Genomic DNA, 23,154 nt, shown 5'->3' on the forward strand with positions numbered 1-23,154 from the left:
TTAAGGATACTACTGAGTTATTGGATTGCCCAAATTTTTATTAAGAAAATAGTCAACAAATGTAGGAGGTCTAGATATTTCAGATGAATGCTTGAACACCGAAACCCTGACATATTTCTTGTTAAATTGCTCAGTGTGAAGTTGTACGGCTTTGTTTTAGACATCTCTGAATGAAATCCCATTAATAAGTTCAAGGAGTCAAATCACATACTTCATCTCCATTCTTAACGTGGACCCTACACTTGTTACGTAACAGTTGAAATATATTTAACTCTGACTTTAAGAAGCCTGGGGCTGAATATATTCATTTAGTATTAACTATCTTTGTGATTTTGAGCAGTTTCATTTTTCTAGCTCTTTGGGGCCTGAATTTTACAAAAGTGAATAGTATTTGCCTGAAGGCAAGTCTAGGATCTTTTGTGATATCAATTACTGAGAACTGCTTTTAATAATAACTGTCATTTGTTGAGGGATTAAGTCATGCTTATGTTCTAAGAACTGTGCTAAACAGTGTGCAACTCTGTGGAGTTGAATGCTATCCAAAGGAAAATGGTTGAGGTTAAACTATAACCAAAAGGTACAAAAAGTAAATGCCTAAGATAAAGAAAGGTTATATCTAGACTGAAAACAAAATACTAGAAATAAGATTCACATTAGAAAATACAAGAACTATAAGAGGCACTATGAAAATTTGAATCATATGGGTCTGAATGCAGAGGAAAAGAAGAATAGGATGAAAACCATGAAAATGAAGATAATAGGTATGGCAAACAGAATTATAAATGATCTTAAAGAGGAACTACAAAAATTGGAAGAGAATTAGTGATCAAAGTGCTCATTAGTATTAACACCTTCCTAACTTTAAAAAGTACTTTAAGTATGAAGACTGAAAGGAGTTGCTTCTTTCAGAAAAGAGATGGTGAATATAGAACCCATGTAAACAGATATTTGAGACTTTTTTCATTTCAAGAACAGGTAAACATTCTATAAGTACCCAGAAAAAATACAAACAAGCAAAATTCAGGTTAAGATTGAGACTACTTTGTAATATTAAAAGCCAGAAGCTAATGAAACAAAAATCTATGAAGTTTTGAAACAAAATTTGTAACCCAAGAGTTTTACCCTTCAGCTAATTATCATTTGTGATGAAAAATTTTCTTGATTGTGTAAAGATTCCAAAACTACACTATCCAGAGTATGGGTATGTTCAATAGAAAGTTATTTTTACTTAGGGTAATACTACTTGGATTTTAAAACTCAATAGACCAAAACTGACAAAGCTATTAAAATTTACCAGTGTTTATCTGTGTAGAGTATAATGTTTGCTGCATCGAACAAAATGAACGCTTGATTAAATGTTAAATATTGTTCTATAAACTCTTAGCTACAATTTTAACTGTCTGAAAAATGACCCTTCAACAGAGCTATTCACTCAACAAATATTTATCCACCTCTCATTACAGAGGTTTACAGTGAAGGAGGAGAAACAAACCAGTAAACAGACAATTACATTCCAGTGACTGGTGTTATGATAGAGGAAACAAGTGAGTGTTACGAAAACACAGTGAGGTACCTCCTCACTACCTCCAGAGGTAGAAGGCGTCACAAAAGAAATAACACCCAAGCTTAAACTTCAAGTTTATGGAGGAGTAAGTGAACCAAAGTAATCCCGATCAAGGGTAGTCATTACAAAAGCCAACAGGAGGGAGTTGTGTTGCTAGAACATAGAGTGTGAATGGAGGAGTGGTAACAGTTATTGAAGGCCAGTGCTCTCTGGCCTCATGCTCTGTGGTCACCATCTTAAAATACTTAATAATTTTGTCTCTGAGTTTGTGTCTTATAATTGAATTCTGATAGGACAGTAGAATATGTGCCAATGACTTAGAGTAACATACTGTTTTGATTATAGCTTTATAGTATAGTTTAAAATCAGGGAGCATGCTACCTCCAGCTTTGTTCTTATTTCTTAAGGTTATTTTTGTTATTTGGGGTCTTTTGTGTTTCCATACAAATTTTAGAGTTATTTATTCTAGTTCTGTGAAAAATGCCATTGGTATTTTGATAAGGATTGCATTGAATCTGTAGATTGCCTTGGATAATATGATCATTTCAACAATATTAATTCTACCAATCCATGAGCACAGTATATCTTTCCATTTGTTAGTGTCACCTTCAATCTCTTCCATCAGTGTCTTATAGTTTTCCAAGTACAGGCCTTTTACCTCCTTAGCTAAATTTATTCCTAAGTATTTTATTCTTTTTGATGCAATTGTAAATGGGATTGTTTTCTGAATTTCTCTTTCTGGTAGTTCATTGTAAGTGTGTAAAAACACAACAGAGCCTTTCAGCCATAGTGCATGACTCAGCTCAGTCCAGTTCAAGATGCTGACAAACTTCAGGGCTGGTGCTTGAAAGAATCTTTTCAAGGAGATAAGGTTTATTTGAACATGTGATGATTGAGAGGTTTTTGCTTTCTTTGTCCCTTTCATGGTGGTAGCAGGGGTGAACTTTCAAAAAGGTACCAAATATCTCTAAGAACATATATCTTCCCCATAGAGAATTTCTACAGAATTGAATTCCCTTATTTAAAATAGTTTTTCTTCCAACCAGCCCCAGCCTGAAGCTTGACACAGTAACTAGACTAGCTATTCTACAGCTATCTTAAGACAACTTTGTCTGCTGCTTTAATATACAAAGATTATTTTTAAATCCCATTCTTTTGACAATTCTAAGCATTGTGTGTTTCAAAGTATCCTTTTAAAAACTTGGATTTTTGTGTTTACAATTTTTTCTATAATAGATCATTTTGATGATTAAATTTGACCCCTTTGACAGAAAACAGATCAGTGGATTCCTAAGAATTGAGAGGAGTTCATTGCATAGGTGTTTAGGGGTGGGGTGGTTTGAGGAACTGTTCTACACTTTGATTATGGTGGTGATTGCATTTGTCAAATTTCGAAGTGAATTTTATTGAATGTAAATTCAACTTCAATAAACATGACTTTAAAAATTAAAAAAAAAAGAGACAAAAAACCACAACAGATTTCTGTAAAGTAGTTTTTTATCCTGCAACTTTACTGAATTCGTTGGTAAGTTTTCATAGGTTTTTTGTTGTATCTTTAGGATTTTCTATACATAGTGCTATATCATCTGCAAATAGTGATATTTTACTTCTTCTTTTCCAATTTGGATTGTTTTATTTATTTTTCTTGTCTGATTGCTGTAGCTAGGACTTCCAAACCATGTTGAATAAAAGTGGTGAGATTGGGTATCCTTGTTTTGTTCCTGATCTTAGAGCAAATGCTTCCAGTTTTTCACCATTGGGCACAATGTTAGCTATGGGCTTGTCATATATGACCTTTATTATGTTGAGGTATGTTTCCTCTATACCCACTTTGTGGCTATTTTAAATCGTAAATAGATGTTGAATTTTGTCAAAAACCACAATGAGATATCATCTCATACCTGTCAGGATGGCTATTATCAAAAAGACAACAAATAAGTGTTGGCAAGGATGTGGAAAAAGGGAAACCTCCTGCACCATTGGTGGGAACATAAATTTGGGCAGCCACTATGGAATATAGCATGGAGATTCCTCAAAAATAAAAAACAGAACTACCATACAATTCTGCAATTTCACTCCTGGGTGGTTATCTGAAGAAAATGAAAAGACCAATTCAAAAATATATATACACCTTTATGTTCATTGTAGCATTATTTTTTTTTCCTTTGGACAATCTTTATTTATTTATTTTTTGAGGTAAAGAAACCTTATTTTATTTTATTGGAGTGTAGTTGATTTACAGTGTTGTGTTAGTTTCAGGTGTGCAGCAAAGTGATTCAGTTATACATATACAGATATTCATTCCTTTTTTATATTCTTTTCTCATATAGATTATCACAGAATATTAATTTTTAAAATTAATTAATTTATTTTTAGCTGCATTGGGTCTTTGTTGCAGCATGCGGGCTTTCTCTAGTAGAGGTGAGCGGTGGCTACTCTTCACTGTGGTGCACGGGCTTCTCATTGCGGTAGCTTCTCTTCTTGTGGAGCACGGGCTCTAGGCCTGTGGGCTTCAGTAGTTATGGTACACGGGCTCAGTAGTTGTGACTCGTGGGATCCAGAGCACAGGTTCAGTAGTTGTGGCACACAGGCTTAGCTGCTCCACAGCACATGGGATCCTCCTGGACCAGGGATGGAACCCATATCCCCTGCATTGGCAAGTGGATTCCTAACCACTGCACCACTAGGGAAGTCCCTATCACAGAATATTGAGTAGAGTTCCCTGTGCAATACAGTAGGTCCTTGTTCATTATCTATCTTATATATAGTAGTGTATGTACGTTCATCCCAAGCTCCTGATTTATTCCTCCCTCCCTCCCCACATTTCCCTTTTGGTAACCATAAGTTTGTTTTCAATATCTGTTACTCTGTTTCTGTTTTGTGAATAAGTTCATTTGTATCATTTTTTAGTTAGATTCTACACATGAGTGATATCATATGATATTTGTCTTTCTCTGTCTGACTTCACTTAGTGTGATAACCTCTAGGTCCATCCATATTGCTGCAAATGGCATTATTTCATTCTTTTTTATGGCTGAATAATATTCCATTGTATATATGTACAACACCTTGTTTATCCATTCATCTGTCAATGGACATTTAGCTTGCTTCCATGTCTTGGCTATTGTAAATAGTGCTGCAGTGAACATTAGGGTGCATGCATTTTATCATTTTCTCTGGATATATGCCCAGGAGTGGGATTGCTGGATCACATGGTAGTTTTATTTTTAGTTTTTTAAGGAACCTTCATTGTGTTCTCCATGGTGGTTGTACCAATTTACATTCCCACCAACAGTGCAAGAGGGTTCCCTTTTCTGCACATCCTCTCCAGCATTTACTGTTTGTAGGTTTTGTGATAATGGCCATTCTGATGGGTGTGTGGTGATACCTCATTGAAGCTTTGATTTGCATTTCCCTAATAATTGGTGATGTTGAGCATCTTTTCATTTGCTTTTTGTCCATCTGTAGTCTTCTTTGCAGAAATGTCTATTTATATCTGCCCATTTTTTCTGGAATTTTATTTTAATTATTTTATATAGAGCAGGTTCTTATTAGTTATCTATTTTATACACATTAGTGTATATATGTCAATCCCAAACACCCAATTCTTCCCACCACCACCATCCACCCCCCCGCTTTCCAACCTTCGTGTCCATACATTTGTTCTCTACATCCGTGTCTTTATTTCTGCCTTGCAAACCAGTTCATTTGTACCATTTTTCTAGATTCCACATATATGCCTTAGTATACAATATTTGTTTTTCTCTTTCTGACTCACTTCATTCTGTATGAGTGTCTCTAGGTCCATCCACATCTCTACAAATGACCCAATTTCATTCCTTTTTATGGCTGAGTAATATTCTATTGTATATATGTACAACCTCTTCTTTATCCATTCATCTATCCATGGGCATTTAGGTTGCTTCCATGACCTACCTATTATAAATAGTGCTGCAATGAACTTTGGGGTGCATGTGTCTTTTGGGATTATGGTTTTCTCTGGGTATATGCCCAGTAGTGGGATTACTGGGTCATATGGTAATTCTATTTTTAGTCTTTTAGGGAACCTCCATACTGTTCTCCATAGTGGCTGTATCAATTTACATTCCCACCAAGAGAGCAAGAGGGTTCCCTTTTCTCCACACCCTCTCCAGAATTTGCTGTTTGTAGATTTTCTGATGATGCCCATTCTAACTGGTGTGAGGTGATACCTCATTGTAGTTTTGATTTGCATTTCTCTAACAATTAGTGATGTTGAGCAGCTTTTCATGTGCATCTTGGCCATCTGTATGTCTTCTTTGGAGAAATGTCTATTTAGGTCTTCTGCCCATTTTTGGATTGGGTTGTTTTTTTTTTAATATTGAGCTGCATGAGCTGTTTATATATTTTGGAGATAAATCCTTTGTCAGTTGATTCGTTTGCAAATATTTTCTCCCATTCAGAGGGTTGTCTTTTCATCTTATTCATAGTTTCCTTTGTTCTACAAAAGCTTTTAAGTTTCATTGGGTCCCATTTGTTTATTTTTGTTTTTATTTCCATTACTCTAGGAGGTGGATCAAAAAAAATCTTGCTGTGATTTATTTCAAAGAGTGTTTCTCCTATGTTTTCCTCTAAGTGTTTTATAGTGTCTGGTCTTACATTTAGGTGTTTAATCCATTTTTAGTTTATTTTTGTGTCTGGTGTTAGGAAGTGTTCTAATTTCATCCTTTTACATGTAACTGTCCAGTTTTCCTAGAACCACTTATTGAAGTGACTGTCTTTTCTCCATTGTATATCCTTGCCTCCTTTGTCATAGATTAGTTGACCATAGGTGTGTGGGTTTATCTCTGGGCTTTCTATCCTGTTCCATTGATCTATATTTCTGTTTTTGTTCCAGTACCATATTGTCTTGATTACTGTAGCTTTACAGTATAGACTGAAGTCAGGGAGTCTGATTCCTCCAGCTCCGTTTTCCCTCAAGATTGCTTTGGCTATTCAGGGTCCTTTGTGTCTTCATACAAATTTTAAGAATTTTTGTTCTACTTCTGTGAAAAATGCCATTGGTAATTTGATAAGGATTGCATTGAATCTGTAGATAGCTTTGGGTAGTATAGTCATTTTCACAATATTGATTCTTCCAATCCAAGAAAATGGTATATCTCTCCATCTGTTTGTGTCATCTTTGATTTCTTTCATCAGTGTCCTATAATTTTCTGAGTACAGGTCTTTTACCTCCTGAGGTAGGCTTATTCCTAAGTATTTTATTCTTTTTTTTGCAATGGTGAATGGGATTGTTTCCTTAATTTCTATTTCTGATCTTTCATTGTTAATGTATAGGAATGCATTTATTTTGTATCCTGCAACTTTACCAAATTCATTGATTCGTTCTAGTTGTTTTCTGGTGGCATCTTTAGGATTCTCTATGTATAGTATCATGTCCTCTACAAACAGTGACAGTTTAACTTCTGTTCCAATTTGTATTCCTTTTATTTCTTTTTCTTCTCTGATTGCCATGGCTAGGACTTCCAAAATTATGTTGAATAATAGTAGTGAGAGTGGACATCCTTGTCTTGTTCCTATCTTAGAGGAAATGCTTTCAGTTTCTCACCATTGAGAATGATGTTTGCTGTGGGTTTGTTGTATATGGCCTTTATTATCTTGAAGTAGGTTCCCGCTATGCCCGCTTTCTAGAGAGTTTTTACCATAAATGGGTGTTGAATTTTGTCAAAAGCTTTTTCTGCATCTATTGAGATGATCGTATGGTTTTTATTTTTCAATTTGTTAATATGGTGTATCACATTGATTGATTTGCATGTATTGAAGAATCCTTGCATCCCTGGGGTAAATCCCACTTGCTCATGGGGTCTGATCCTTTTAAGTAACGTGTTGCTGGATTCTGTTGCTAGTATTTTGTTGAGGATTTTTACATCTATAGTCATCAGTGTTATTGGTCTGTAATTTTCTTTTTTTATAGTATCTTTGTCTGGTTTTGGTTTCAGGGTGATGGTGGCCTCATAGGATGAGTTGGGAGTGTTGCTTCCTCTGCAAGTTTTTGAAGACTTTGAGAAGGATGGGTGTTAGCTCTTCTCTAAATGTTTGATAGAATTCACCTGTGAAGCCATCTGGTCCTGGACTTTTGCTTGTTGGAAGATTTTTAATCCCAGTTTCAATTTCATTACTTCTGATTTGTCTCTTCATATATTCTAGTCCTTCCTGGTTCAGTCTTGGAAGCTTATACCTTTCCAAGAATTTGTCCATTTCTTCCAGGTTGTCCATTTTATTTGCATAGAGTTGCTTGTAGTAGTCTCATAGGATGCTTTGTATTTCTGCGGTGTCTGTTGTAACTTCTCCTTTTTCATTTCTAATTTTATTGATCTGAGTCCTCTCCCTCTTTTTCTTGATGAGTCTGGCTAAAGGTTTATCAATTTTGTTTATCTTCTCAAAGAACCAGCTTTTAGTTTTATTGATCTTTGCTATTGTTTTCTTTGTTTCTATTTCATTTATTTCTGCTCTGATCTTTATGATTTCTTTCCTTCCACTAACTTTGGGTTTTGTTTGTTCTTCTTTCTCTAGTTCCTTTAGGTGTAAGGTTACATTGTTTATTTGAGATTTTTCTTGTTTTTTGAGGTAGGATTTTATTGCTGTAATCTTCCCTCTTAGAACTGCTTTTGTTGCATCCCATAGGTTTTGGATTGTCGTGTTTTCATTGTCATTTGTCTCTAGGTATTTTTTGATTTCCTCAGGGATCTCTTGGTTATTTAGTAACGTATTTTTTAGCCTCCATGTGGTTATGTTTTTTACATTTTTTCCCTTGTGATTGATTTCTAATCTCATAGCATTGTGGTGAGAAAAGATGTTTGATATGATTTCAATTTTCTTAAATTTACTGAGGCTTGATTTGTGACCCAGGATGTGATGTATCCTGGAGAATGTTCTGTGTGCACTTGAGAAGATAGTGTAATCTGCTGTTTTCGGATGGAATGTCCTATAAATATCAATTAAATCTATCTGGTCTATTGTGTCATTTAAAGCTTGTGTTTACTTATTAATTTTCTGTCTGGATGACCTGTCCATTGGTGTAAGTGAGGTGTTAAAATCCCCCACAATCATTGTGTTACTGTTGATTTCCTTTCTATAGCTGTTAGCATTTGCCTTATGTATTGAGGTACTCCTATATTGGGTGCATATGTAATTGTTATATCTTCTTCTTTGATTGATCCCTTGATCATTATGCAGTGTCTTTCCTTGTCTCTTGTAACGTTCTTTATTTTAAAGTCTATTTTATGTGATGTGAGTATTGCTACTTCAGCTTTCTTTTGATTTCCATTTGCATGGAATATCTTTTTACATCCCCTCACTTTCAGTCTATATGTGTCCCTAGGTCTGAAGTGGGTCCCTTGTAGACAGCATATAGATGCATCTTGTTTTTGTATCCATTCAGCAAGCCTGTGTCTTTTGGTTGGAGCATTTAATCCATTAACATTTAAGGTAATTATCAATATGTACATTCCTATTACCATTTTCTTAATTGTTTTTGGTTTGTTTTTGTAGGTCCTTTTCTCCTCTTGTGTTTCGCACCTAGAGAAGTTCTTTTAGCATTTGTTGTAGAGCTGGTTTGGTGGTGCTGAATTCTCTTAACTTTTGCTTGTCTGTAAAGCATTTGATTTCTCCATCGAATCTGAATGAGATCCTTGCCGGGTAGAGTAATCTTGGTTGTAGGTCCTTCCCTTTAAATATATTGTGCCACTCCCTTCTGGATTGTAGAGTTTCTGCTGAGAAATCAGCTGTTAACCTTATTGGAGTTCCCTTGTATTTTGTCATTTTTCCATTGTTGCTTTAATAATTTTTCTTTGTCTTTAATTTTTGTCAATTTGATTACTATGTGTCTTGGTGTGTTTCTCCTTGGGTTTATCCTGCCTGGACTCTCTGCACTTTCTGGACTTGGATTGCTATTTCCTTTCACATGTTAGGGAAGTTTTCGACTCTAATCTTTTCAAATGTTTTCTCGGGTCCCTTCTCTCTCTCTTCTCCTTCTGGGACCCCTATAATGCAAATGTTGGTGTGTTTAATGTTGTCCCAGAGGTCTCTTGGGCTGTCTTCATTTCTTTTCATTCTTTTTTCTTAATTCTATTCCATGGCAGTGAATTCCACCATTCTGTATTCCAGGTCACTTATCCATTCTTCTGCCTCAGTTATTCTGCTATTGATTCCTTCTAGTGTATTTTTCATTTTGGTTATTGTATTATTCATCTCTGTTTGTTCTTTAATTCTTCTAGGTCTTTGTTAAACATTTCTTGTATCTTCTCGATCTTTGCCTCCATTCTTTTTCCAAGGTCCTGGATCATCTTCACTATCATAATTCTGAATTCTTTTTTCTGGAAGGTTGCCTATCTTCACTTCATTTAATTGTTTTTATAGGGTTTTATCTTGTTCCTTCATGTGGTACATAGTCCTCTGCCTTTTCATTTTGTCTGTCTTTCTGTGAATGTGGTTTAGTTCCACAGGCTGCATGATTGTAGTTCTCTTTGCTTCTGCTGTCTGCCCTCTGGTGGATGAGGCTATCTAAGAGGCTTGTGCAAGTCTCCTAATGGGAGGGACTGGTGGTGGGTATAGCTGTGTGTTGCTCTGGTGGGCAGAGCTCAGTAAAACTTTAATCTGCTTGTCTCTGATGAGTGGGGCTGAGTTCCCTCCCTGTTGATTGTTTGGCCTTAGGCAACCCAACACTGAAGCCTACCTGGGCTCTTTGGTGGGGCTAATGGCAGACTCTGGGAGGGCTCACACCAAGGAGTACTTCCCAGAACTTCTGCTGCCAAGGTCCTTGTCCCTGTGGTGAGCCACAACCACCTGCTGCCTTTGCAGGAGACCCTCCAACACTAGCAGGTAGGTCTGGGTCAGTCTCCTATGGGGTCACTGCTCCTTCCCCCTTTGTCCTTATATGCACACTACTTTGTGTGTGCCCTCCAAGAGTGGAGTCTCTGCTTCCCCCAGTCCTGTCAAAGTCCTGCAGTCAAATCCCACTAGCCTTCAAAGTCTGATTCTCTGGGAATTCCTCCTCCTGTTGCCAGACCCCCAGGTTGGGAAGCCTGACGTGGGGCTCAGAACCTTCACTCCAGTGGGTGGACTTCTGTGGTATAAGTGTTCTTCAGTTTGTGAGGCGCCCACCCAGCAGTTATGGAATTTGATTTTATTGTGATTGCACCCCTGCTACCATCTCATTGCGGTTTCTCCTTCATCTTTGGATGTGGGTTATCTTTTTTGGTGAGTTCCAGCGTCTTCCTGTCAATGATTGTTCAGCAGTTAGTTGTGATTCTGGTGCTCTCGCAAGAGGAATTGAGAGCATGCCCTTCTACTCCACCGTCTTGAACCAATCGCTCATTGTAGCATTATTTACAGTAGCCAAGAATTAAAAACAACCTAAGTGTCCATCAACAGATGAATGAGTAAAGAAGATGTGGTGTTTATATATACAATGGAATATTACTCAGCCATTAAAAGAGTGAAATGTAGACAATTTTGGCAACATGAATGGACCTAGAGGGTATTCTGCTTAGTGAAATAAATCAGACAGAGAAAGAAAAATGCCATGTGATTTCACTTATATGTGGAATCTAAAACAAAACAAATGAGCAAACATGACAAAACAGAAACAGTCATAGAGAATAAAGAGTGGGTGCCAGAGGGGAGAGGAGTGGGGGATGGGAGAAATAGGTGAATGGGGATTAAGAGATACAAACTTACAGTTATAAAAGAAATGTCACAGGGATGCAATGTACATCATAGGGAATATAGTCAATAATATTGTAATAACTTTATATGATGACAGACAGTAACTAGACTCACAGTGGTGATCATTTTGTAATGTATAAAACTATCAAATCACTATGTTTTACACCTGAAACTAATTTCATATTGTAAATCAGCAATACTTCAAATAAATAAATAGGAACATTGGACACATATACACCCCTTCACACCCTGCCCCAATCCACAGTAGATCCATAAACCACTTCCCAGCCTTGCGCAGACTGTACAGTTGTCTCTTTGCTGTTATATCACCTTTTTATCCAAGTATTACAGTATTATCACAGACATAAATATTCAGATTCCTTCCAGCTGCCCCCACCACTCCCACTAAAGGAAAAATCTTTGGGTAATGTTTATTTTGGTTACATGCATATTTTTCTGTCTCACCCACTAAATGTGGATGGCTTGAGGACAAAGAACTACAAACAAACACAGAAGCAAATATTTTCTGGACACTCACAGAGTGCCATATACTCCTTCTTCTTTGAAGATAAAACAAACAAACAAACATACAAGTGCATATTTTCTGGATACCCTCAATCTAGCAATGACTGATTTTCTTATTTACCTATTTATGTACCACTGTTCTTGACAGCTTTTACCAAATGTTTATGTAAATTGACTTGAGGGCAAGGATCAACCTTCTATGTAGACAATTTATTCTCAAATGGAGTGAGTTTGCCCCAAGGAGATATTTGGAAATGTCTGGAGATAGTTTTGATTGTCACAACTGAGGGGTTGCTACTGGCATCTGGTGGGTAGAGCCTAGGGATGTTTTTAAGATCCTACAATGCACAGGACAGCCTCTCACAACAAAGAATTATCTGTACAAAACTTTAATTGTATTGAGATTGAGAAACCCTAGTATAGACCAAAGATCCTTACTCCAGGGTTAGTGGACCCCTAGGAGGGCTAAAAAAAAAGGCTATAAGAAGTAATCTAGTAATTTTCAAAGATTGTACACAAAATGGTGTGTGTTTTCATGTTCACTTGTATTCTAGGGAAAGGAGGTTCTTAGCTTTCCGTAAACTCTAAAAGAGGTTAAGAACCAGTGATATGGTTAATGTTGATACTCTCTATTTCCTAGCCTTTGCATGGAGCCTCAATACCTTTTGGTGAAAGTTAGCAGTTTTCCATTTACTTGTTTGAGAAAACAGTGTGTGTACGCACACACACACACACACACACACAATTTTTAACTTATTGGTATAAACTGTGATCCCAGGAGGATGGAGCCTTGGCCACTAGAAAAAGGAAAGAAGCTGTACAAAGAATAGACTGTAATAAGGACTATATGAGCTGATGGAACCATCAAGAAGGAGTGCTTTAAAGGTAGGTGTTATAGGTTGAATTGCATCTCCCCGAAATTCATGTGTTGAAGTTTTAACAGCAGTCCCTCAGAATGTGATCTTATTTGGAAGTAGAGTCTTTGTAGATGTAATTAGTTAAGCTGAGGTCATAGTGGAGCAGGGTGAACCCCTATCTAATATCACAGGTGTCTTTACAAAAAGGAGAAATTTGAACTGAGACACACACACAAGGAGAACGCATGTGAAGATGAAAGCAGAGATCAGGGTGATACACAAGACAAGACGAGGAACCACAGATATTGCCAGAAAACCACCAGAAGCTTGGGAGAAGCATGAAGCAGATTCTTCCTTACAGTCCTCAGAAGGAAATGACTATGCTGACACCTTGATCTCGTTCTTCTAGTCTTCAGAATTACGAGAAAATAAGTTTCTGTTGTTTAAGCCACCCAGTTTGAAGAACTTTGTTAAGACAGCTCTAATGAACACTGGAAGGGTTATTTTTCTCATTTGCATATGAATAGACATACTGTCCCCTATTCTCACTTTGATGTTGCCCTCCTACATTATGTGATAAAAATAACAACAATATTATAATATAGCTGTCGTATGTACTGAGAATTTATGTGACATTTATCATGTGTCCCCTTTACTGCATTATATTATTTACTCTTCACATTTTACTAAAATGTTAGGTTTTGCTATTTTCTCACTTATGCACATAAGAACAGAGGGGCTTGTTGGGTAAGTAACCTTCCCCCCGCAAAGCCAGCCAATAGTAGTGTGAGGATTGGAAACCAGGCAGCTGGTACAGAGCTCTGCTCTCTTGTGGCCTGTTGATGATCAGGTTGCTGGGAGGAAACGAGCACAGGACTACACTATATTCCATCCTTGCCTCAGGTCCTAAGCTTGGGCCTATTTGGCTTGTTTTGCTGGCATGAAGCCCCAGCTTTTTGCCTCCCCCTGCCGCAAACCTATTAACAACGACAGCCTTCAGATGCATCCTGCTCTTGTATCTCATTTACCTATCACTTCTCAGATCTCATGCTTCTGCTTTCCCAGCTATGCCGAGGTTGTTTAGAAAACCAAAATATTCCAAAATTATTTTTTAGACCATGTTAGTGTGCCACTTATTCACAGAAAAAAGATAAAGTCTAAAATTCCTGATGTAATATTTTAGATAAATATTTTATTTACATTTTGAGAGAAAAAACCTACCATTTAAAAATATCTACCCAATTCTAAAGAAATCTTTACTGTCTTGTAATTAAATTTAGGGCTTAAATATTTTAAAATGTTAGAATCATTAATTTTTCATATACTACTAAAAACATCTTGTTAAGAAGAAAGCAAATATGAAGGTGTTTGATGGCTCTTCAGTGGCACCCTAAAATGCCACAAAAGAGTGGGGATTTTCACCTCTAGGGTAAAGAATCAATGCAGAAATTATCCAAACTTGTGAAAATCAAAAGTGCAAAGTATTTGAGATATGTTTTGTAAAATATGGTCTAATTTCATTACCCATTATCTCAAATAATTATATATGTATATTCAATTAGAGGAATTTTACTAAAGTAAGAGGTTAAATAACTGACTTGGTTAATACTATATATGTAATTAATAATGTATGAGTGTGTGTGTGTACTAACTACTCAATCCAGTACAAATTGCAAAAAGGTAAAAAGAGGCAGAATGTGCTGTTTTCTTTTTTTTCTATATAAGAAAGAAACCTCTTTATTATAAAGAGGTTAATACTAAGAGAAGACATGAGTTAGTGCAACTATGTATATGTCTTCATTCTCAACTAGTTTTATAATTCGATTCACTCAACTTGTCAATATAATCAAACGATGAACTAGGCAAAAGTCAAACCAGTTGACCTGATAGAATTGACATATGAGAAGTTACTTTATGGTGTGGTATCTCCTGTCTCCAGATATCTTTCCTCTTTCCCAACATACATACATGCACACACACACCCTTTGCTATGGCCACAGTGAACTCTTCAGTACATTTTTAAATATGTCATATTTTCTTCAGGCATCCGTAAGTTTGCAAGCACTGGGTCAGCCTTTCCTTGTATTTCCAGAGCTCCTTTTCATGTTTTAAGACCCAGTTCCAATGCCACCACCTACATGGTTTGATGATGGTTTCTGTTTGCTGCTGATTCAAACGAAGAGACATTCTCACTCGATACTGAAATAGACAAAAGAGAGATTTCTGACCGGAGAAATGTTATTTTCTTGAGACTTCACTTGAATCAACCATTTGTCATAAAATCCTTTTTTGCCTTCAAGCTACAGCCTCAATGAAATTAGTTTCTACCTATGTCCCTAGCCACAAATGGGAAGATGTACCATTCATTGAGATAGAATGTCTGACTTAATATCAGATGAGTAAAAAGATATCTGCATTAGAGTGAAAAATGAGGCTATGCTCTGAGTAGAACATTTGATGAAATCATGGATTACTGACTGTGCAATTCTTCCAGTACCATCAGTTGCTGTTCACATTTTTAAATTTCCTGAGAGGAATCAATAATCTTGGGAGGACATCAGTGATGAAATTGTAGAGATACCCAATTCCAAGCCTACATAACTAACATGGTATCAGTGTATTTAATCACCTCTTGGGGTGACTTAATAAAAGGGTAGTGATGAGAATATCATTTCTTAACTAAAATTTTTGAGGATAAAAGTGTATTATAGGTGGTTTCATTTGGAAAATGAAAACAAATAAAGATAAAAATATAAATCAGAGTCTAAATTCTGACTAAATTAAAAAATCTCCTCCATCCTACAAAAGAAGGGGAAGGATTTAATATTTTTCATAAAAGGTGACATGTAGAAGGAAATATTTTTTTAACGCTAATTTGCTTCCACCTGAAATGCTTGATTCACCCTTGTATAATTCTGCAATATGTAATATAAAATGGATGAAGCCTAAGAGCTTGGGATATACAGAACTGTAGGAGGTAACAATAAGCAGTCTTTATGGCATGATGGACTCCCTTTGGTAGATTTCTGTCCATCTTCTAAGAGTCTTTCATAACTAATAGCATCATATCTCACTTCTTAGTTTTCACTGTGGCAGCACAAGAAACCCAAGCTCTGCAGGGTGTGCATTAGTCTAATGCTGCCATCGTCATCCTCTGATTTGACACACCCTCCAACCCTCCTCTCACTCCCAGACCCTTTTCCTGTGCTCCCTGAAATACTCCATCTGTGGTTAACATAGCCTCTTATATCCTCGTTCTCTTCTAAACCGTTATTTCTTCTTTTTTGCCTTGACTAAACCCAGATTAAGCTACTTCCCCTGAGGACCTCTCAAGTGGAGATTATTTATTCTGTTTCCTTCTCACCTACCCCAGAATTGGGTATTGTGTTAGCTGACCACTTGCTACCCACTGCTGCTTGAAACCATTCCATTTCCTTTGCTCTTCCTTCCAAATCCCAGTTCTTTCAACCTTCAGTTCATCCAACTCTCTCTCTCATATTACGGTTCTCTAGACCTCCATGGTCACTCTCTGTCATTCACTGAAGGCTCGAGTAGAGTACTCCTCTCTACCTCCAGCGCTGCTATTTTCCTGATGACTTTAGTATCCAAGGAAGTGATACCTGCAACACTAGTCAGTCATTTCCTTACCTGCCTTGAATGCTACAATCTTTAATCCTGGTAGCCAAAGCTACTCACTCTTAAAGCCATGCTCTGGATCAGTTATCAGCAGTAACTGTACCACATTTGAAATCCTGATTTCAGATATTTCCCAATCTGATCCAATTTTCTGCCTTCTTTATCCTTGTGAATATTATGGAATAAAATGATATAAGTGGGTTGACTCATTTTATTTTAAATTACCACTTGCAAATTTAAAAGGGTACTTTAAAATACTACTTTCCTTAGTACAGTAAATCCCCTACATATGAACGAGTTCCGTTCTGAGAGTATGTTCGAAAGTCCAATTTGTTTGTAAGTCCAACAAAGTTAGCCTAGGTACCCAACTAACACACTCGGCTATATAGTACTGTACTGTAATAGTTTTATAATACTTTTCACACAAATAATAAATAAAAAACAAACACAAACACAAAATATAAAGACAAACACACAAACACAAAATATAACAAAAAATAAAACATTTTTAGTCTTACAGTACATTACCTTGAAAAGTACAGTAGTACAGTACAACAGCTGGCATACAGGGGCTGGTATCGAGTGAACAGGCAAGAAGAGTTACTGGCTGGAGGAGAGAGAGGAAGTGGGAGATGGTAGAGCTGAAGGATCATCAACAATAGGAGATGGAGGGCAAGCTGCCATTTCACTCACGCCTGATGTTGATGGTACAGGTTCTGGTTCCTTGCTGGAACCAGATGCACATTCGCATCTTTGAAAGTTCGCAACTTGAAGGTTCATATGTAGGGGACTTACTGTAAATCTCCTCTTCCTTTCCAAAGAAACAACTTTATACCTTCTCCTTTCTTTTTCAAACCCCTTCCAGCTCTCCTCACTACACAAACATATATACATACCCAACTAACAATCTCCATACTCCTACACTGCCTTGAAAAGCCAGAAATTATCATGTATTTTAAATTAGTTCAACAAATTTTATCAGAGGAAAACTGTCTTATTTTCGCAACACCAAATTTACCTGCTTGAAGGTAAATTCTCCTGTTCCTAGTCAGCAGAGGAAATACCCTTGCTCCTGTCAAATAAAATCCCCTCCACTGGTGCTAAGGCTCTCATCCCCTCTTGCCCTCTCAAGGATTTTGCCTATGTAATCATCTCTTATATTTTCTGCATCATCAATATTGCTTTTCTTTCTATTGGATTATTCCTGTCAGTATTTAAAACTTTTAGTATGCTCTTTCCTAAAAAAAAAAATAAGCCTCCCTTTAATGCCATTTTCCCCTCTAGCTAATGCCCATTACTCTGCTTAGCTTCAGAGCAAAGTCTCTTAAATAAATAGCATACACTTGTAATAGCACATTCTCATCTCCCATTCAGATTCTGACCTATTTTAATTTCACTTTCATCCCCACCATCACTGAAAGTTCCCTTCTTGGGTTTACCAAAATCATCCCATTACTAATTCCTATAGACATATCTCAATCTTCAACTCCCATGATTCCTCAGTATTGTTACACAGTTAAGTACTTAAAGTCAGTTCTTTAGAATACTCTCCTTTCTTGTCATCCTTAATACCATGGAGTCCTGCTTTTTTTTTTTTTTTTTTGCTTTTATATCCCAGGCTTCACCTTTACATCTCCTGTGCAATTTTTCTTACTCCGCTTATATTTACTTCAACTTTAACTTTCCATGTTGGAGTTCCTCAACTTTCTTTCCTGAGTTCTGTTCCTTTCTCATCTATACTTTCTCCCTAGGTGATATCATCCAGCCTCTTCACTTTAAACATAATCAAATACTGATGATTTTCCTGTTTTATGTTGATATTGCTAGGCCAGTTCATTCACTGAACTCCGTATTTGTATATACATCTGTCTGTTTGATGGATGACTCAAAAGTTATCATGTCCAAAAATGTACTAACCTACAAAATCTGTTTCTCATCCAGTCGCCCTCATCTCAGTTAAAGCCATCACCATCTATTCAAGCAAGCAAGCCAGAAAGTTGAGTCCTCCTTTTCTCTCACCGTCCTTCATCAAACCCATTACTTTTTCATCAAGTTCTTTTGTACCTACATCCAAAATGTATCTCAAATACCTGAATTTTTCTCCACTTATTTCTACAGCCACCATTCTAGTTCAAGCCACTATTATCTCTGACCTGGACAACTGGTATGCATATCTTCATGCTTATATACATGACTTTTTCCCTCCCAATTTGTTTTCTACACAGGAGACAGAATGTTCTATCAAAATAGAAAGCCAGACCATATTAATCTATTGTTTAAAAGAGTTATGACTTTCACTTAGTTGGAATAAAATTTCCTATTGTGATCATGTGGCTTCTGTCTGCCATTTGTGTGTGTTATTTCACAGATTTCACTCACTCTGCTGCTGCCACACTCCTTTTCTTAATATCCTTAGTTGTGTAACATAGCATCGTTGTGTAGACATAGCATAATTTAACCTCTGCTTTCAGTTTCCTGAATGACGTTCCTATTTTATATTTGGATTTGGCCTAAGTATTCCTGTAGGATATAATCTACATGGGCATGATTTGCCATATAAGTTCACTTCTACTGCCTAATTATGGGCTGGCTATCATGTTGATGTCTCTAAACATAGATATCAGACTCATGTAATCTATAGTGATCTGTGAACTGCCTGGCTGGGCCTCTCTCTCTGGCCTGCTTTTGCTGGGAATTGGATTTAATCATTACAGACAAGAGTGAAATCTCATTAATTAACAATAAAGGTGGGTATACGTTAAACTTAAATGATTTGCTTAGGTAAAGGTACATGAGAGACTTTTAATTTAGAGTTAGTCCTTGTTACAAATAAGGTACTGTATAACAAATCTAGAAACCCTAGTCAATAATCTTTTGCAGGATGCCTGACACTGAAGCTCTGGGGAAAGGTGCAAATTTTGTTTTATCCTAACTTTGAATACTCTATTGATTTTAGTCTCAAGACTTGTAAGACCTTGAATATATACTAGAAAAAAATGTTTAGAAATTCACTATTGATAATTTTCATGTACATTTAACCCTTGCTAGTTTTATATATAGAAACTCAACTTGTGTAATATATCCAAGTGCTTTGGGGGATAATCTAAAGCCTGGGATCACCTGCAAAAGCTGAGTTTGGCTTTTTTCCTTTGCGAGACAGCATATAATCTAAGCAGGTTCTTATGTAGAGAGCTCTAGAGAGTAAGAGAATGTGACTCTTTAAGGAAAATCATACATCCAACTCTATGAGATATGGTAAGTCTGGCATTTCTTCTACTGAGGCAATAAAGTAATAATCTTTGGAAGATATTTCACTATTCCACAGAAAACAGTAGAGTCTATTGAAAAAGCTAGAGTTGGCTAATCCAACAAGAACTCCTAAGCTTCCTTTTTGGTAGCACCAAGGAAATCTGGGAAGTTCTCTGTTAGGTACAGAGAAGGGCAATTGGTGGAAAATACATGGCCCCTTCAGTAGGCATTATCAGTGTCTGAAAATCATATGCAACCTGGGCAGATAGCCCATCAATGTCGTGTGAGCTCGTGGGGGAAGAAAAGGGGAAGAGTAACAGTAGCATCATTATGAGAAATCAACATTTGCCAGAGAAATTGCTAACAGGAGGAGGGCAGTATAGTTAGCAACAGATTTTTGACTGATATTCACAAAAACTTGTGAACCTTAAAGTTAAGTCATAGGTCTGTTCCCTTTTTGACTGTTTGTTCATTTTTCTTACCAGTTTCCTTTTGACATCTTGTCCCTTGGATTCTTATAAATGGAGAAGCAACAGACTATTGGTTGATGGATTTTTTTTTCTTCTTTTTTTAGCTTTTTAAATGGAGCTCAAATGCCTAAATCCTTCCATTTCAGGAGTTCCTCTCCTAGATAAGGTTTGCCTAGATGTATAAATGAGTTCCAAATTAGCCCAGGTAGGGAATTGAAGTAAGTTGAGTTAATGAAGTTTAACTTTTGGAACTGTTTTTAGAAAGTTACATTGCAATTCACTGTCATTCATAAAAAAGAAAAAATAAAACCTTTAAAATGTCTGTTTGAAATGAAAGACTATCGGAGGGTTGTTAAAAATAAAATAAGCTACAAAAAGGGTCAGTTTATGTTAAATTTAGAGTATTTCAAGTTTCCAGGGAAACAGAACATATAGAAATTAAAAGCAGATGTTCTTAAATTGATGCTTTGGAAAAGCCCCACAAGGCTTAATCCTGTGCTGGGTAATGTTGCTTACCCTCAAAACTTCATTTGCCCATTTTTTTGCAGTGTGAATTTTGACAACTACACTGTTCCCAGAGCAAATGTAGATATTATTACAATGTCCTAATGCCTTGGTTATTACTCTCACAGTGTTGAACAAATTACCCACCACTGCCTCACTGCCAAGTCAAAGTAGCATAACTGTTCTTTCTTCCACAAAAAAAAAATCCTGACAAATTTAATAGCTGGCAACTTAACATGTAAACCTGTAGCCCAATTTACTACTAGATTCGCATTGGCTAAGGTAAATTGAAAAATAAAATCTAATATTTTTGCCCCTAGTTATTTCCCGTTACTTTAAAATTATTTCAGCAAAAAGGATGGAAAACAGAGTTGGGTCAATAAATTCCTTGGATTTCAAATTCTATAGTAAATTTTGAATGATAGAGATGATAACTAATCAATTCTAATGCTTTCTTGAGACTATTGAGCTTCATTTTCTACAGTGCCTGAGTTGCTCCCTGGTGATACAGTCATAGAGCCCTGTCAATTCCATCCTGTTGCAGAGATACTATTTCACATATAACAAACATTTAAAAACCCTTAATGTTAGTGTTCAAAGACTTTCCTATAGGAAGCCTCTCTGGTGTATGGCTGCAAGGTCAAGACAAGCAGTTTTCTCAGTATTTGTCTATGTGAAATCTGTCCTGGGCTCTGCCGGTGCCTCCACCGCCTCCTGGACCACAGGAGATTATCCTGAAGTCTGAGGCCAGTGCAGCATCTCTGTTTTTTACAGCCTAGCAGATGGGCACCTGGCCAGCTGTTGTGAGTTTTAGTCACCATATTTTCTACATTACTTGAGGGAATGTTTCATAGACATGCAGATTGATAGTGAGCATGTTTGTTCATATACTATAGACCAGCATTTCCCAGCCTTGACACTATTGACATTTTGGACTCAATAATTCTTTGTTGTGGGGAGGTATCCTCTGCATTGTAGAATGTTCACCAGCACCCCTGATCTCAATCTACTAGATGCCAGTAGCATCCCTTACCCCCCATCTCAATTGTGACAATCAGAAACGTTTCCAGATATTTCTAAGTGTCTCCTGGGGGTAAAACCATCCCCACCTTAGAAGCACTGCTGTAAGCAAAGGGTAAATGAAAGGGGCTTTGCAGAAGAGAAGTGTTGTTTAGGAGAAATATCTAGTGGCACTGGAGGGGGAGGGAATATGAACCAAGGAAGAGACTTGGAAAGAGAAGAGGTCATATTATAGAGAGACACAGTTACCACTTGGGAAATTGTGAGTTGTCTTTGGTTTTATTTCAGGAAATGTTTATTAAGTTGGTGTTATGTGCTAAGCACAGTGTTTATTGCTGTAGATATTTAGACCAGTGATGCATTTAAATTGCTTGCAGTCTGGTAGAGGAATTAGAAAAGGAAACAATTACAGTCACATATGAACTGCAGTAAGGGAACTTAACCCAGTTGATTCAAAGAGGAAGGGAGAGAAGCCAACAAGAAAGGCTTTCCAGAAGATTGACCTCTGTGTTGAAGGTCAAAGAAGAGTTAATCACATTTGGAAGGATGTGGGAAGGTTATTGTTCTTATAGGAACAACAGGTGCAGTGTACTTATCTGAAACAGCAAGTGCAGACATGTGTAGTGGGTGTTTCTGAGTGTGTGTGTGAATGTGTGCATGGACACGGGCACACATGAGGGAGAAAGCAAGAGACTGACAGAAAAAGACAGATAGAAAGGGCAAAAATGTGACGTTGGTACATTTAGAAAAATGTAAGTAATTCTACCTTGCTAGAGCAAAGAGGTTTAATGGGAGAGCAATAAAGAGACAAAGCTGGAGAAGAGGTCAGGGGGAAAGTTATGATGGACCTTGGAAAAAAATATTATAGTTTAGGTTTTATCTGCAAGGACATAGGAAGGATTGTGAGCTGAAGGGTGATGTTTTAGAAAGGTAATTCTAGGAGTAGTGAAGAGAAGATATTGGAGTTGAGGATAGGCCAGAGGTAGAAAACTTGAAGGCTGTTGTAGCTGTTGTAGCAAAGAGAATTTAAGAAGTGGGAAAAAAAGTAAAGGAGCAGTGGAGGATATTGCAACAATTTCCCCACCCTCCCAAATCTCAACCAAGGTTTAAGTGACAAGAAAGAAGAGGAGTATATGTATTAGATAGCTGAGCATACGCAGAATACAGAGAAAAGAGCTGTGATAAGGAATGAAGAAGAAAAACTCCTGGAATGATCGTAGGTCTCCTGCTTAAGTGATTAGTTGTGTGGTAGAGTCATTTATCAAGTGAGAAAAAAGGAAGAAAAGAAATACAACCATGTGTATTGGGAACGATGATAAATGCAGTACCGGACATACTAAGCTTAAATTGCCTAAGGGATATTTAAGTGGAAATGTGAAGTGAGTGGTAGGATACATGGTTGGGGAATTCAGCAAAGGGATCTTGGCTGGAGATTTGTAAATCGTTTGGAAATAAATGATCACTGAAACCAGGGTTGTAAAGAATATTACCTTAGAAAAATGAGTGCCAACAGAGCAAAGATAGAAGGACATCATCCAACTAGGAAGTATAACAGCCAAGAATTGAAACAAGGTTTGTGGATCCTAGTCTGGGGTCTGAACCACTGTACAGTTGGCCGACTCTA

The sequence above is a fragment of the Globicephala melas genome, chromosome 3 (genome assembly GCF_963455315.2).
Source record: "Globicephala melas chromosome 3, mGloMel1.2, whole genome shotgun sequence".
Classification (NCBI taxonomy): domain Eukaryota; kingdom Metazoa; phylum Chordata; class Mammalia; order Artiodactyla; family Delphinidae; genus Globicephala; species Globicephala melas.